Source organism: Takifugu flavidus, chromosome 15, assembly GCF_003711565.1.
Source record: "Takifugu flavidus isolate HTHZ2018 chromosome 15, ASM371156v2, whole genome shotgun sequence".
Lineage (NCBI taxonomy): Eukaryota > Metazoa > Chordata > Actinopteri > Tetraodontiformes > Tetraodontidae > Takifugu > Takifugu flavidus.
The window spans coordinates 7340852-7356561 of NC_079534.1; the positions used below are offsets into that span (position 1 = coordinate 7340852).

The following is a 15710-nucleotide window of genomic DNA, read 5'->3' on the forward strand; positions in this document are numbered from 1 at the left end:
CCTGCGTGGCAGCATGTGATGAATGCTTTGTGTGGCTCTGAGTTAACCAAGTTCATATTGAAACGCTCCCTGAAGCATTGCCATCAATCACAACCTCTCCCAGGAGCTGTCAGAGCTTTTTTTTTGTACTTCCTCCTGCCACTAACGTGTTGTTGCACCGCTTCAGTATGAGGCCTGCCGACCTAATTTGCTCCCATTATGGATGCAGTACGTTTATTTCACAGCTAGCATTGGATCGGATCTTTAGCATACAGTACACCTCCATCGCCATCATCTTCCAACCACTTTGTCATTTTCAGGTTCTTTATATTTTCAGTATCAAAGCAGTACAAATCTCCAAATGTTAGTAAATGAAACTCTGGATTGGTTTAATGATTACTGTAAATCATTAAGCATGTTTCTTTAATTATTTTTCAGTCAGAATTCTAAAGAATAATACAATTCATCAGAATCAGGAGGTGTGACGTACTAATTATAATTACTTTCAAATCAAATAAGTAACTCATAAAAACGACGCCAGGAGAGCTGAAGTCGGTATGAATGAGTCTAAAACTTAGGGCACACACACGCACACGCACACACACACACACACACGCACACACACACACACACACACACACACACACACACACACGTCTCTCTCTGTTGGCATCATTGCAGCTTCACCTCCGCCCCTCTCTTTTTCTGCAGCCCTCAGCCAATTACCATCCGGTGGGGCGTGGCTTCACATTGCAAGGATGGAGAGAAAAGGAGAGGAGAAAGTGGAGAGAGAGCGAGAGGAGCTGGTGAAGAAACGCGCCATCCAGAGCGACTCCCAGAGACATGCTGGGTTTTGAAACTGCATGACTGTGCCGCTCAGAGAGTCGGCAGACTGGGAAATAAAAGCGCGCACAGGCTCGGGGGTGGAGGGTCGCTTGACGGACACCTGCGCGCTTCGGTTCCGTCCGCAGGTGCGTTACTATCCTGCTGAAAATAGAGGATTACTTCAAGAGCAAACTTTTGGCAACTCTATCCACGCCGGGGTCTGTTCCACTAGACTGTTTGAACACGGAGCATCTGTAGTCAGTAGCGAGTGTAAATCTGTCTTGGTTGTTTTCGTCACTTCTTTATCGACGAACGGGACAATGCCAGGATTATTCCAGCTTTAATTCTGGAAGAGAGGAAGAGCGGGGGAGTGAGCCACGCAGGGAAAGAGAGGAAGGAAGAAAAGTCGGTGGCGTTTGACTGCCTTCCAGTTTATCATCGTCTCTTCCCCCGTTTTTATTTTATTTTTTTAACTGGATACGCGGATACGCAGAAGAAGCACACGGGGAGGATCCGCGTTCACGCCCTGGGTGAGTGTGCGTCTGCGTGTGCGCTGAGATGGGTGCCAGGCGCCCCTGTGGTGTGGAGAGACAGCAGGCTGTGTTGAGATGCGGGCTCCGCGGTGGATGTGCAGAAGGTGAGGATGGAGAAGTGACTGAAGCAGCCTGCTGCCTCAGCACCACAGACGACTGCAGCCTGTGTGTGTGTGTGTGTGTGTGTGTACGTGTGACAGCACGCAAGTTCAATGTACATGTGAGGAAATTGGGTGTTAAGAACATTTTATGTTATTTCAAGCAGTATGCGTGCGCGGGCGCCTGTGGAACTGTTCACATATTTTCACTTAGTTATGAACACTATTTGCGCACTGATCTCTCTCTCTTCCTCTCTTCCTATCTCTTTCTCTGTGTGTGTTGAGCACCTTTGTGCACGCTGCCCGTCTCTGCGCGCTTCTTTCTGCCTCTGTGCGACATTGTCGCTCAATCGCCCACAATAATTCTTTACAGCGCGCGATTTCTCCATAACTCGCTGAACCGTGCGAGCACAACAGTAACTGTTTGGTCCGATATGTGGCTGCACACGGAGTCTCGGAGAATGGACCCATGCGCCTTTACATTCATACTGTACAGAACACCCACTGTCAGAGTCCCCGGTGGTAAAAGTCCGCATGTACAGCGTTTGTGTGTGTGTGTGTGTGTGTGTGTGTGTGTGTGTGTGTGTGTGTGAGAGAGAGAGAGACAGAGAGAGTGAGACAGGGACACAGACAGACAGAGAATAAGAGAAATATTATGATCTATAATCTAAATATACAACCCAAATGAAACCCTATGTCCTATAACAAACAGGGCTCTTGTTATTAATTGGCGTGGAGATCTGCATGACTGGAAATAAATCTGTGCAATTTAGACACTTGAAATAAAGTCTCTCCCTCTCGAGATATCTATCTATCTATCTATCTATCTATCTATCTATCTATCTATCTATCTATCTATCTATCTATCTATAGAGATAGATAGTATATATATATATATATATATATATATATATATATATATAGAGAGAGAGAGAGAGAGAGAGAGAGAGAGAGAGAGAGAGAGAGAGAGAGAGAGAGAGAGAGATGGATATAGATATATAGATATATATAGTGGGGGGAACTGAAAGATAAAAAAAATCAATGCAGATATCTGACTTTTCCACCCATGTATAGCAACCCCTGTCTTTTATTTCCTGCCTGTAAGAAAAACAAAGCAAATGTCTTCATTCTCTGCCAGTGGTTCAGTCACTGACACAGTGCAGTTACAAAAAAAAAATGTATACAAAAAGTGGATATATGCAGTGAGGAGGTAGTTAGCACAGGTTGGGCTAAATGGTTCTGGGTTCAGTCACAACCTGGGCTTTTGAATGTGCCCCATGTTCCCCGGCCCTTCAGACAAACCAGGAACATGCACTCATGGTTGGCTGGTGACAATTTAAATCAAATAATTTCCTCTCAGTGTGAGTGTGCAAGTGGCCGGTGTGTGTGCCCTGCGACGTCCCGGTCTGACCCTGTGATTATTGGGGTGATGATGTCCTTTTTTCTGTCAGAGAAAGAAAAAAGTGAGAAATTCTTCTCTACTGATTCACTGAAATGTGATTACTTACATTTACATACTATTATTGACCCTATAATTCACATCCCCCAAAAGGAGACCTCCTTTTACACATTTTCATTCATCAGTTAAATGTTTGATTTAGTCTCTCCGGGTCCACTGGCTTCCTCCCCCAGACCACAGACATGTGTTTGGGGTGAATTGCTGACTCTAAATTGACCTCAGGTGTGAATGTGAGTGTGAATGCTTGTTCTCCATGTTGACCCTGTGATGAGCTGAAAGCTCGTTCGGGGTCCCGCCTCTTGCCCAAAGGGAGCTGGGCTTGGCTCCAGCCCCGTGCGGCCCTGTAAGGCAGAGGTGTCAGAACCACTGGCCATGGGCCAAAACTGGCCCACCTTAGCATCCGATCTGACCTGTGGGAAAAATGCAAAATCTAAAAAATTACATGAACTGCACTTTCTAATTAGTCCACCGGGAGCACACTGTTAAAATGAGAGTAGTGAAATAAACAACTTTCTTTTGGTATAAAAAATACTGTATAATTCCTCTATCTCTTATTCGTAACATTTAAAAAAAAATAGGACTTTGGAGTTTTGATTATTTATGGATTATTATGAATTGTGCTCTTTGTGGCCCCTGGAAGAAAATGTGCGGCACATCTGATGTAAGACCAAAGAAGGAGAAAACGAATGGAAGGATGATGATGGATGGATGGATGGATGTCATGCCATGTTTTTATTTTTACTGGGTACCTTCTTGACTCCTGTCCTGAACCCTGTGGGGTCCATTATCGCCCATCTTTATGCAGAGATCATCGGGCGCCATTTACTCGATTCCTGATGCGGTAATGATGGTGCTGCCTATTCTTTCTGTCCAGGCTGGTAAAGCTGTTCACAGAATGAAACCTATAATTTGTTCTCTGTGTGCAGCAACACATCAGCAAAGAGATGATATAAATTTTAAATTTAAGAGATCTTTTTTTCTTTGCAGAGAGCTCAGTGGGATCCATTTCATCAGTGCTGTGTGCTCCCTGGTCTGGACTAGCTCCCTCTATCTCACTGCTTAAAGAGGTGAACCTCAGCAGCAGCAGATATAAAGAGTTCATTTAAAATTCCACACCAATTAAATAAATTTTGAAAGCCTTCCAAAACATTAATGCAATTTAAAATTGTAAAAGTACAATTAAGAATTAGATCTTTTGTTCCGGGCTCATCACCTCATGATTATGTCTCTATAGTTTATTTCAAAGGTGCAAAATTCTCTGGGTCTGAGCAGCAGGACTGTCATGGCATGTCTCCCCTATATGCCGTAGACAGACCATACATGTATTAGTGAACATATACATCCTGCTTGGGCTTAGTTCTCACACTTTTGTGTATGAAAAGTAAAAGAAAAGAAAACCCATCAAACCCCTGGTGCTGTGTTTCTAATAGTTTGTCCTGTCCTTTTTCCAAGGACAATTTTTCATACTCCGTGCCGACGTCTGTGCGCTGCTCGTGAAGTGCTCCTGCAAAACCAGAGCCACTGTTGCTCTTGCTGTCAATAAGAAAAGGGACAAGTGTATTAGCTAAATGTGTGTATATAAATGTAAATGCATGCACTTGGTGTGTACGCTCTTCAGTGACTGACAATGCCACAAAGCTGTACCCTTTCAACTGCAAGGACACGTGCGGTTTGAAAATACAGCCTCTTCAACCACTGATTCATAATGGAGGCCTTTCAGATTTGTGACCCGTCTCATGTCCTGGCACTGCGAGCTATCTTTTAAAAATGAGTGCTTTCCAGTTAGGTTAAGGAACCTGAAATTCTCTACGGTCCCTTCTGGTCCCTTTGTCTCAGCTGTAAAGGAAGATCTGCAAAGTGCGAACACCACACCACCATTTTGTGGAACATTTTCTTGATCCGACAATGTCTTCAACAACTGCTGTTATTTCTTTGAGGCAATGACAGATCCTGGCCATCTTCAGGTAAACGGTTGGTTCAGCTCTCCACCATTTTGACCCCAAAATAGGCCCATTTGCTGGGAAGGCCACGGGCTCCGAGAGGAGGGAGGCGGCCATCATATAGGCGGCCATGGCATAGTTACATTTTTTTAATTTCTTCTACCTACCTCTTATTGCTCCTTTAATGTGCTCTAACAGTTGGAAACATCACTTCAATGAAATGTTGGTAAATTGGTTTATTGATTGTTATTAATTTAGTGAATATTTAGATTCCAATGAAGAGTGGAAGCTCCCCCCTTCATGTCTGGTTGGATGTTGTCAGGTGAGGAGGTTAGGAAGTGGTGCTCCCACTCAGCTTCCCAATTCATCATATGTGATTAAAAAAAAAGTGTCGCTGAAGATACTGTATATATGTGTCTCATATTTATGTGTGTATATCTCCTTACGATGAGCGAATATATAATCAACCTATCTGAAGCCAGTTAGTGAACAGAATTTTTTATATTCCCTTTTTCATACTGTGCTTTATATATGTGAAATGAACTCCTAATTAACTGCTAGTTAAATCTGATAAACTGGGAAGATGCAGTCATTCTGAAACTGCACCTGCCCCCCCTCAATTAATGCCTTTTTCACTAATTGGGTGTAATTTAATGCAAAAGGCTGCAACTGCAATCAACTGTGAAACATTTAAAAAAAAAAAAAACATCAGCAGTGGTCTCACACGGAATCTCACAGCTTACAAAGGAGGTGGGGGTGGTGGTGGGGGATTAATGAATGCAGTCCGTCCTATCTAAAATCACACAGGGGCATGTTAATTAATTTTTCCACTGTAGTGACTCAAAGTTTCCCTCTGTGATCAATCAGCTGTAGCAAACACAATTACATGGCAGCTAATCCCAACAGCTGTAATTTTACCTGCGTGAAGGTTCACTTTGAGAACAGCTGGTTGAAGTTTTGATTTGGTGCTATTTATTTTTTTTTAATGACCGGCTGTATGTGACCCATGTAGGATGGGGGGTCACCCGTTGACCAACAGCAACCAGCAATCAACAATTATTGCTTCATTTGATATTCAGCGTATATGTGTGTGTGTGTGTGTGTGTGTTGGGGAGGGGGTGTATTTAAGCGGTGTCTTGGAGCAGGAAGGCGTTTTCGTGCTGTGTAACCGTGTCCCAGTCTAATTGATTATTGACCGATGGAAGTGCAATATCATTTTTGCCTCAGTGCTCTAAAGCTGTGGGTTGGTGAGTTCAGTCCCACGCGGTGTAAACTTTAGATGTCGGTGCATTCATGTCTTTTTGTGTGACTGGGAAATGTTGTAAATAATTTATAAATGATGAGGGGAGGAAAAAAAATCATAATGATGTGAATTAATTAGATCTCTGAAGATTTACTGGTTCAGCTGATCAGGCGGAGCGTGCGATCATCGTAGCGTCTCATTGCATCACGGGAATGTAAACTATAACAGTAACAAAAAGAGGTAGAAATATGGAGCCTAGGCTGCAGTTGCTGCTCTCCATGTAGCTTCTTCCCTGTCCAATTCGACCTCGGTGACAGTGTTTGGTCCGTTCAGTGTTGTCAAAGTTGTCAGTCAGCAGGGATTTTAATCGATGACTGATTGGTTGCAGCACAAAGTGGGTTTTGATTATTGCTTGCCAAGTAGTGCTGTTCTGGTTTTGTGCTTGACTGAAAGAGGAGCTGACATGTCTGATGACAGGCAGACTGCTGCTGTTGCATGTTACCATAGAAACCAACCTTTCCCTGCCAGGTAGCCTGGTCAGAGAACTTTTGAACTTTTTCCAGTGCAGTAAAACATCCATAAACTGTGCTGAGCTTATATATATTTAATGTATTCAGATGCCCAAAATGGTGAAGACCTCCCCTCTCATATTAGCTATTACTTTTTTAGATACAGACTGAGACTTTGGGTCATATTCCAAACAAGGAAACACAGATTTTTGTTTGTGATTGAGACATATCAACCTAATGGATGGAAGTTCAGTGTGTAGATGCGTGGTTGCTTTACCATGATATTAGATGCAATAGTGTTTAAAGGATAGGTTGTGGTATCTCGGTCTATTGCAGGAATGGGCTGTTCTTTGTTTGAGCCCCAGTGTGGACAGAACACCTGCTGAGGTGCCTTTGAGCAAGGAACCAAACCCACAAATGCTCACACCGGGCCCTGCAATGAACAGACAACTCATCCAGGGGTGGACCCTGCATCACCCATTTGTGCACCCTCCCTGTAACCCAAAAGGGATAATGAAGTCAAGGAGTCAAAGTATTTAAAGAATAGGAAGCAAACTGGGCCCTAACGGACCTGTTCTCCAGCTTCTTGGTTTACCTTTCTGTTGTTATGTGATGCATACAGTTTTAAATCAGTTTAAGCGATGTTTCAAGCTACAAGAAAGACATTAAAGTCAGTGGTGCTGTGATTTGTTGGAAAGCATCACTTACTGTGTGTTTGATGAATCAACGAAGCCTGCAGCTGCTCCACGCTCCCTGAAGTTCTTACTCAAATCACCCAGATGCTTTGTCCTCGTCATTCTGGTGCAACTCACTGGAAACTGCAGCTCAGGGACCTCAGCGAGGAAAAACAGACAGACTTAACCAAAAGTACCGGCTCCAGTTTGCAGCACTTTGGAACCTTCTGGGAGGAATGGACGAAATACAGGGCAGCAAGTCGCTCTACTTCAAACGGGTTGGGTCTGGGAGAGGAAGCACTGCTACTGCCAAAGTAGGATGGCATGAGAAGGATTGGCCTACGCGCACAGCGAGAGCGCCATTGTTTCTCATATGTACATTAATCCTGAGTGAGCTCCAACATGGACAGGAGTCTTGCTGACATTTCAGTCAGCTCAGCGGGTGGATGAGGGCAACATGGCATCTGTCTGTATTTGTAGGAATCTGCATGGGTGACTTTAATACCCTTTTACATCTGCACAGAAAAGTAAAATTCTTCTTTTTTTTCTATTTAATCCAGTGAGGATTTTTTCTTTTAAAGCAGCTTTCAAATGGACTGAACATGTTAAGTTGTGTGGAAAATAATATCTGTCTTATTAATGATTTAAAAAACAAACAAAAAAAAAACCCACTGGTTCGAGATTTGTGATTTTGGCCAATAATTAATGGGGAAATTGTCACCATGCTTTAGCGCACACGTTGACAGCTAACAACAACCTGACCCCTTTTTACGGAAATGTTCTATCGAATTGAAATGCTTTCAGGCAATTTACAAGCAATTTCTAGCTCCTGGTTGCCTTTTATTTTTCCCAGGTTTGCATGTTCTCTTTTTGAGACCTAAAAATGTGTGGGCCGAATTTCAAAATCTTTGCTTTTGCAGCCTGCTGAAGGGACCTCAAACTCAAATCTGTTCATCCTACCCCTCCTGGAACCATGCCCCATCCCATTATTTGCAGCAGGCACCAGCTGCTAGCACTCCATGCTAACTCGGGGCTGCTTCATGGAAGAGACATGCCAGGACAGAGTGCCCTCCTGGGTGGACATATTCCTGACTGGTCATTCCATCTGTCTTCATGGGGCCCATATGATCCTCCTCCCCGAAGAAAAAATAAATAAATTGAGGAGCATGCAATGTTGACATCAACGGGAGTCTGCTGTTTGTGGAGTCATGGTTAACAACTCTGGATGTGATCACCAAGTAAAATGGCTTCCAGATGACACAACAAAGTAAAGTATTGAGAGAAAAGCAGTGAGACTGGCTGTGTTTCTCAACAGAAGATGGTGGAACATGGGACACATCACTATTTGGGAGCAGCTCCGCACAAAGGACGATGAACTGGTAGCCATTAGCATGAGGCCATACCATCTCCCAGGGGCATTTTTTCATATCACCGTCGTGACTGTGTACTGCACATCACAGCTCGCTGCTAATGGGGACGTGCTCTGTGAAGTCCTGCATGCAGCTGTGAGCAGGCTGCAAACACAGCACCCCCAGTGGCCCTGCTGATCTCTGGAGACTTCAGCTGAGAGGAAAAATCAGGAGACAGGAAGAAATTATGTAGGAAGAATTTGGCTGCAGCACAAGGGACTGGTCCTCATCCATCTGCACCAAGTCCTGAGTTCAGATTTCTCTGGGGTTTCTCCAGCATTTCAACAGCATTCAGCCCACTTTACTGTTGGGCAAGATGGAGCAGGTGGGAGTAGACCACCAACTCACATCATCACTTTTGTACTACCTGTCCAACAGGGACAGAGGAGGTGAGAGACACACCACAGTGGCGTCATTGGGCTTTGTGGAGGATGTCTTTGTGCAGAGGTGACTTGGAGTGCAGGCGACATTCCTGAGGACCTTCTATGAGTGTGAGGTGGCATTGGCCATCTTCTATACAGTCTGGTCGACATGCAGCATCTTGGCCAGGGACAAGAGGAGGACACAGTGAAGGTGATAGGAGGATCCATGAGAATCCAAAGGCACCAGGCAGCCCCATAAGAGACAAAGTCCTCCTACTCTGTGGGAGAGAGCCATAGTGCTGATTCTTCCTGTCCAGTGCCATGAAACTCCACAACGAGCTCATCTCCTGACATTTCACTTTAGCCCGAACATATAGCACTGCAATAATGTTAACACATGCATAACTATGCACCACTTCATCAGACATACTTCTTATCTACTCATGACCTGTTTGTTTCTATGGCTGTTTCTAGGACTGAACAACAGCGTTAGCATTTGTTTAATCTATAGAACCTCTCAGAGTCATTTAGTTGAACAAGAGCTTGTCACAATAGTCCAGTTGTGGCAGAAGCGTTATCAGCAGCTCCAGTTCACGCTAGGAGCATTTCAGAACCAGTTTGAGCCAGAATATGTGACTGTGCTTGCAGGTTTGTGGAAGAGATGTTCTCCAGCTGCTGTAGAATCCTGAAGATGTTACTGGTGAAGCTCCAGCACATCATCAGCACAGTGATGATAATAAATTGAGCTTTTTGAGACTGGGATCAGAGATAATCTCCAAATGTCTATGCCCTCATGTTAGGTCATTCACATGCATTTAATTGTCAGACACTTGAGTGTTTTGAGTGCTTGTGCATGCAAGGATGTCCACCTCAGCCCTTGACAATGTGAAACAGAGGAAACATAGCGTGTCATCCTTTTCCAAAATGGGAAATCTCCATGTCGGGTGTCAGTCAGGGTTGAATGGAGGACCACGCAAGACTTTCAACCAGGAGAGCAGATTTTGCATAGCTGAAAAAGTAACAAGGAGACACTTTTGGAAGCTAGATGTCTCCAGAGACTACAGCAGATTCACTAATCCTGTTCACGGTGCTTAATCCCAAAGAAACAAACTCACCTAAAGATGTGAAACGGTAGAATTGCATCAGTATAAAGGGTGAGATGTGAGACAAACCATCAATATGCAATGAGTTTGGATGAGAACGTGTTGAATATTTGAATGCGGCCTGAATTTATGCTCATGATAGTTGTGCATAAAAAAACATGTCCTCTCTCTTGAAAATCTACATCACCTCTTATGTTTCCCAAAGCACATGTCCTCGAGGACACCATTACTGTTTTCTTGTCAAACCCCAAACAGACCTTGGCATTTGAATAAAGCACTTGCGAGCCGCTACTCTAAATTCATTTATAAGTGAGGCTGAATCTTATAATTGCCAACCAGGTCCCTGTCATGGGCTGTGCGAAAGAACACGAAGACACACCAAACTCTCGCAGCACCGAGGAAGTCTATTATTTATAGCTTATCCTGCACTGCAGTGCCTGATGGCTGCACGTGGTTCACTCACCTCCTCTGCCTCTCTTCCGCTCCCGGATAATGATTAGGGAAGACGCTAATGGCAAAGAATACAATGATTATCAGCTGCAGCGCTGATGTGTGTATCGGGCTGGATCGTGCTGATTAATTGGATGTGACACAAAAATGCATTTACTTTTTCTGGTGATGCTCAAGAAGCTCTCACCACCATCACTGCCTGGTACACATTATTCCTGCACAAAGGGGCAGGTGGATTCTCCTGACCCACTTCATCTACATTTCTGGGCTTAGTTCAGGTATTTATTGTGCCGGGCTCGGATAGCAGAGAATTTAAAGTGCAAATTGACAGAACGGGATAAATTTACCTCATTTTTTGTGGTGTTTAGGTCACCCGAGGTTGGAAGGGGATTTGACGACATTAAGTGTGTCTCCACAGCTGGAGCTTCAGGGTAATTTGCGTGTCTTCGCTGCAAGAACCTCCCCCCAATGGCCATTTACAGGAACCTTCACGGGTCCTGACCGAGTCACTGTTCTATGGTGGGTACTTAAATTGGCACTGAAAAACCCCTGGGAGGAGCTTGAGGTTTCCCCGACGCTGATTGGTTCAACCTCGAGCACGATGTGAGGCAGAACCCAGCAAAAGAGGAGCATCAGCCAAGCAAACAGACATCACTTCTTGTCTCATAGCATCCAACGCCATGTACACGACTACGTGATCAAAACACACAGCAACTGCAACAGCAATGTATTTTATGTATTCAATGTATTCACAACACATCATTTACCTAACATCTATTTAAAAGGCTGATGTTTACTCAGATACAGCCTGCAGCGATAGATCAGAACAAAAAAGTTACACTATTCTCTTCGATTATTACACCGCCTCAGCTCCTTTCTTGTTTACCTCTTTCTTCTTTGTTGTTTTCTTTGTTGAATTTTGCTTTTGGGGGCTCACCGGGTGAAGCCGCGGTTGAAACTGTTGCACGATTACTTGGCGATCGAAATTCACGACGTTGCCAAGGGAGTCCTACCCAACAGTGGAGACCATAGAGAGGGCCAATTGAGGGGAACAGTGGAAAAGTGCCTCATGGAAAAATAAACAACTCGATGTTGTTAAGGTGCCTCTCCCATCAGTAACATATCTGATATTGAAAGATTAGCTTGGGATTGGTGGATCCGCACCTTGAAACACACAGATCAGATGCATCAGCCACACCAACTCATCCAAGAACATTTGTGGAAATATGGTAACATCAAATGAGATAATCAAAGGAAGACTGAATGTGTAAAGTGACGTTAAAGTTGTGACGGTATATGGATGGTGCCACGGGAAATTATTCACAAGCAATCAGTATGTGGGAAAAAAAAACCCCACAACAAACCAAAGCATAAAAAGGCAAATCCAGTCAGCAGTTTGACTTTTAATAGTCATAGATTATTATATCACATGAGCGGAATTTAAGAATTTTTTTGAGCATGACCTCTGTGCACAGCCATTTCCATGTAGTAATGTTCAGTTCTGGCACAAACCTTTAAGACTTACGACCAGTCCAGATCTGCTCAACATTCGGAATTCCACGGTCTTAAACAGGAAGCTTAACAATAATGTATTTCTGTATGTACTCTGTGGACTATTTTTGCCTATTCTCTCCTCTTCCTCTGCTCTTGTCTCCCCTCCTCTCCTCTCTTCTCCTCTGCTCTCGTCTCCCCTCTTCTCCTCTCTCTCTACCTAGCCGGCCATCAGCAGGAGGGTCCCCCTACATGAGCCTGGTTCTGCTCAAGGTTTCTTCCTGTTAAAGGGGAGTTTTTCCTTGCCACTGTTGCTTGTTTGGGGTCAGGCCCTGGGATTCTGGAAAGCGCCTAGAAACAATTTTGATTGTGAAAGACGCTACATAAATAAAAATTGATTGATTGATTGATGATTGAACAATTCCAAATGAGACTTTTCTCCTGAAATTGCTCATATCATCTTTGTCTTTCAAGTAATGAGTCATAGGAAAATAGAATGAGACAACAGAAAAAGAGATGCTGTGAGGACAGAAGAAATTCCTGGAAGTCTGATTATGCAAATGATTTGCGACTTCATTTTATAAAATACGTGTTGTTTATTGGGTTGTACCTTATTGCACCTTATTGGTTCATTTAACCTATACATCATCAAACTTATTTCAATATATTATCAAATTTATCAGTTAAACTAAAATAACTGTTGAACTGAAGTAAACAAGAAAAACAAATTGCCAAATGAGTCATGTTAATGTGGGGTATTTATGTAATTCCTGTAAGTCTCAGTTCCTCATCTACAGTCGGCATTAGCAGAGCCAACAGTATTCACTGTAGGCCTGCGTTTATAGTATTGCTGGGACGTTTATCATTACCAGGCATTTTTAATAACCTCGGCGTGTTTCCACTGAAATTACCAGGGGAGAAAATTTTCCCTCAACACCAAACTTTTTGTGAAAAAAGCACCGTGTTCAAAGAATTTTATGATTCTCTGAAAATCGCGAGGGACAGGGAGGAACGCTGAAGGATTCTGATTGGTAGAACACACTTGCGGTGTTGCACACTTTGGTTCACTAGGGTAAGCTAGTGTACTGCTGCAAACTTGAAACTTGAAAGCACTTTTCAAATTCAGCATAATTAGAAAAGTTCTGAGAAAAGGATCAATGTCCAGGATCTTTTAAGCATGTTTTAATACCAACCAATAACCAACCGATAACCAAGTCTCTAGAAAGAGATTAAACAGCTGGCAAAGCTAATGTGTTGCACATCTCTTAGCACATATGTGAAAAGTGAAAGGATTTTAAACCCTTCCCTCAACTCAAACCCCTAACCCATAAAAACAATTGTATACAAACAAAAATGTTTCTACTGGCTTAATATGCTGAAATAAAGATTTGTATTTTCTTAGTGTTACTTTTGATATTTTAGCATTTCTCTCACTTCGGATGCCTAAATTGTTAAAAATGAGTCTGGGCAGGCTTGTCTCATCCTAAGTGTGTGTGTGTTGGCATGTGTGTGGGCTTCAAAAGGTGAAATGAGTTAAAGACTTTTGATTTCAATCAATAGTTATAAATGATGCAGCATGATGATGAGACCAGCCTCAGAAGATCTGAGGATGATGAAGGCATGACACAGATACAACATGGTATTAACAGAAAAATCATCTTAGTTAAGATATTAATACTTACAAATGACCCCAGTTAAACTTACAGTTTATTCCAGGGAAATTGGACTGAAGGTATGTTTTGCACACTCTCGCCCCTGTTGGTATATTCTGATGGGAACATCACAAGGCTGCAAAGCTCTTTCTAATGATGGCACAAAGATTGTTTAGAAGAAGCCAGAGAATAGAGAAAATCGCTGAGTTGAGTTATTCCAACGCTAATGCGCAAAGCGGCAATCTGAGCATTAATTGGTTGCAGCAGATAAGGAGCCGATGCTCTTCTGTACAGATATAAAAGAGATATGTTGATCCTGTCATGTGCTGCCCGTGAGGGCTGACTGGACCCCTACATTGTAACCATATTAGTGGAATATTTGTTGCTGAACTTTTTCACCTTCTCTACTATCATTGTGGAAGCCTGGGAGGGCAACAAGGCATACTCTCTCCACTTTAGCCTCTTTAAAGGTGGAAGTCAGGGCAGGGAGCTGGGTCAGGCTGCTTTGTGATTTAGTTTCAAAGAACAGGGAAACTTCCAAAACATAACTAGCGGCCTCTTTGGAAAACAAACAGTCTGTAAGCTCCTTTACGTTCTGCTGATTCCAACCAACTGTATTTTGTGACTTTAAAAAAAGAGCATTCATTCACTTGACTTTTTTCATGTGTACATTAACATATAATGGGCAAAAAACAAAAAAAGAAAAGCAATTTTCATCAGAGGTTTGACTTTAAAACAAAATGCAGTTGCTCTTGGCACTGGCTACAGGTGGTTCAAATCCTTGCATTGTAAAAATGAGTTGCTTTAAAAGCATTTGCCTAATGATTTTAAAGCCAACAACATTTCTAAACATTGCTTTGAGGTTACTTTGAGTTGATTGAATCTAATTTAATTACAGAATAACAAAGTAAAAAAGAAAAAAAAAACAGCCTTCGGGCAAGTGCAAGTTAATCACATTATGCTGCGTATGCTAGGACTGTTTTAAAGACTGTTACCCTGATGAATCAACCTCGCTCAGAAATCTTTGTTCTCTACACTCCATCCTTTTCAACATCAGTAGTCGGTCCAAGTTTGAAGTGTCGCCTTCAACTTGGTGTCTGCACTGATCCTGCAGGCTGCCGTGATGTGCCAGCTATGCTGACTAACTCTAACAGGATTGGGCCTCCGCCTCCATCGTGATGCACTAAGCCAGTCAAGGTCACTAACAGCGCCACATGAAAGGAGACATCAGTTCCTAATGAAGTCATACATCACATTTAGCATATGGTTCAATTAGAGGCTTCACAGAGATTATTGAGATTATATTATCCCAGTGCATTCATTAGCTAAGCTCTAATAGTCACCCGTCTGAATAAAAGCTGGGAGGAGATTTGCTGCCATTGACTGGGAGTGATCCAAGCATGGTGGGGGTGGGGTGGGGGCTTCGTAATGTAGGAGCTTGCATGTCCTGGTTTGTGTTTAATCTGGGAATTTCTTTCTGGGGGCTCATGTGTTGACATCTCTTAATGAACAACAACAAAATACAAATTAATATTTTGTTGTTTGTATTTTGCATGTCATAGCAGACAGACTAGTGATCAATCCTGGGATCAGAAGTTATTAACATATTAAAGGCATCATTAAAGGCGCACTATGTGTGTGGGGTTCAGCTCAATTTCATTTTTGTCTCCAATCGTTGGCGTCTCCCCTTGATCTGCTTGCTGCCTACCCCTGAATGCACTGAGAAAATGCCCGCTCCTCGAGAAAACAGGGGGGCCGTAAAGGTATTAAAAAACAACCCTGGGGTGACAGCGGGTGCACCAAAACGGGGAGGGGGTTATTGTGCAATATAAATTTAGCATTTGGAGTTAGCTCGGCCATCTTAGTGACATTAAAGTAGCACAGATCCGCTCCCGATTACGATGTCATCCGTGATCGTTCTGGAAACAATGGGGGGAGGGGCGAGCTTGTTCTCTTTAGTTCTGTCTTTATCAAGATTGCAGA

General features: G+C 43.1%; 1 protein-coding gene across 1 annotated transcript in view; it reads left to right on the top strand.

The window, feature by feature from the left end:
- The first annotated feature begins 756 nt into the window (after positions 1-756).
- The window catches only part of brinp2 (bone morphogenetic protein/retinoic acid inducible neural-specific 2), a 125311-nt gene continuing 110357 nt past the window's right edge, over positions 757-15710 (top strand). Inside the window, exon 1 of the mRNA XM_057056563.1 lies at positions 757-1334. The gene's annotated coding sequence lies outside the window, so the exon portion shown is untranslated. The remainder of the gene's footprint in view (positions 1335-15710) is intronic.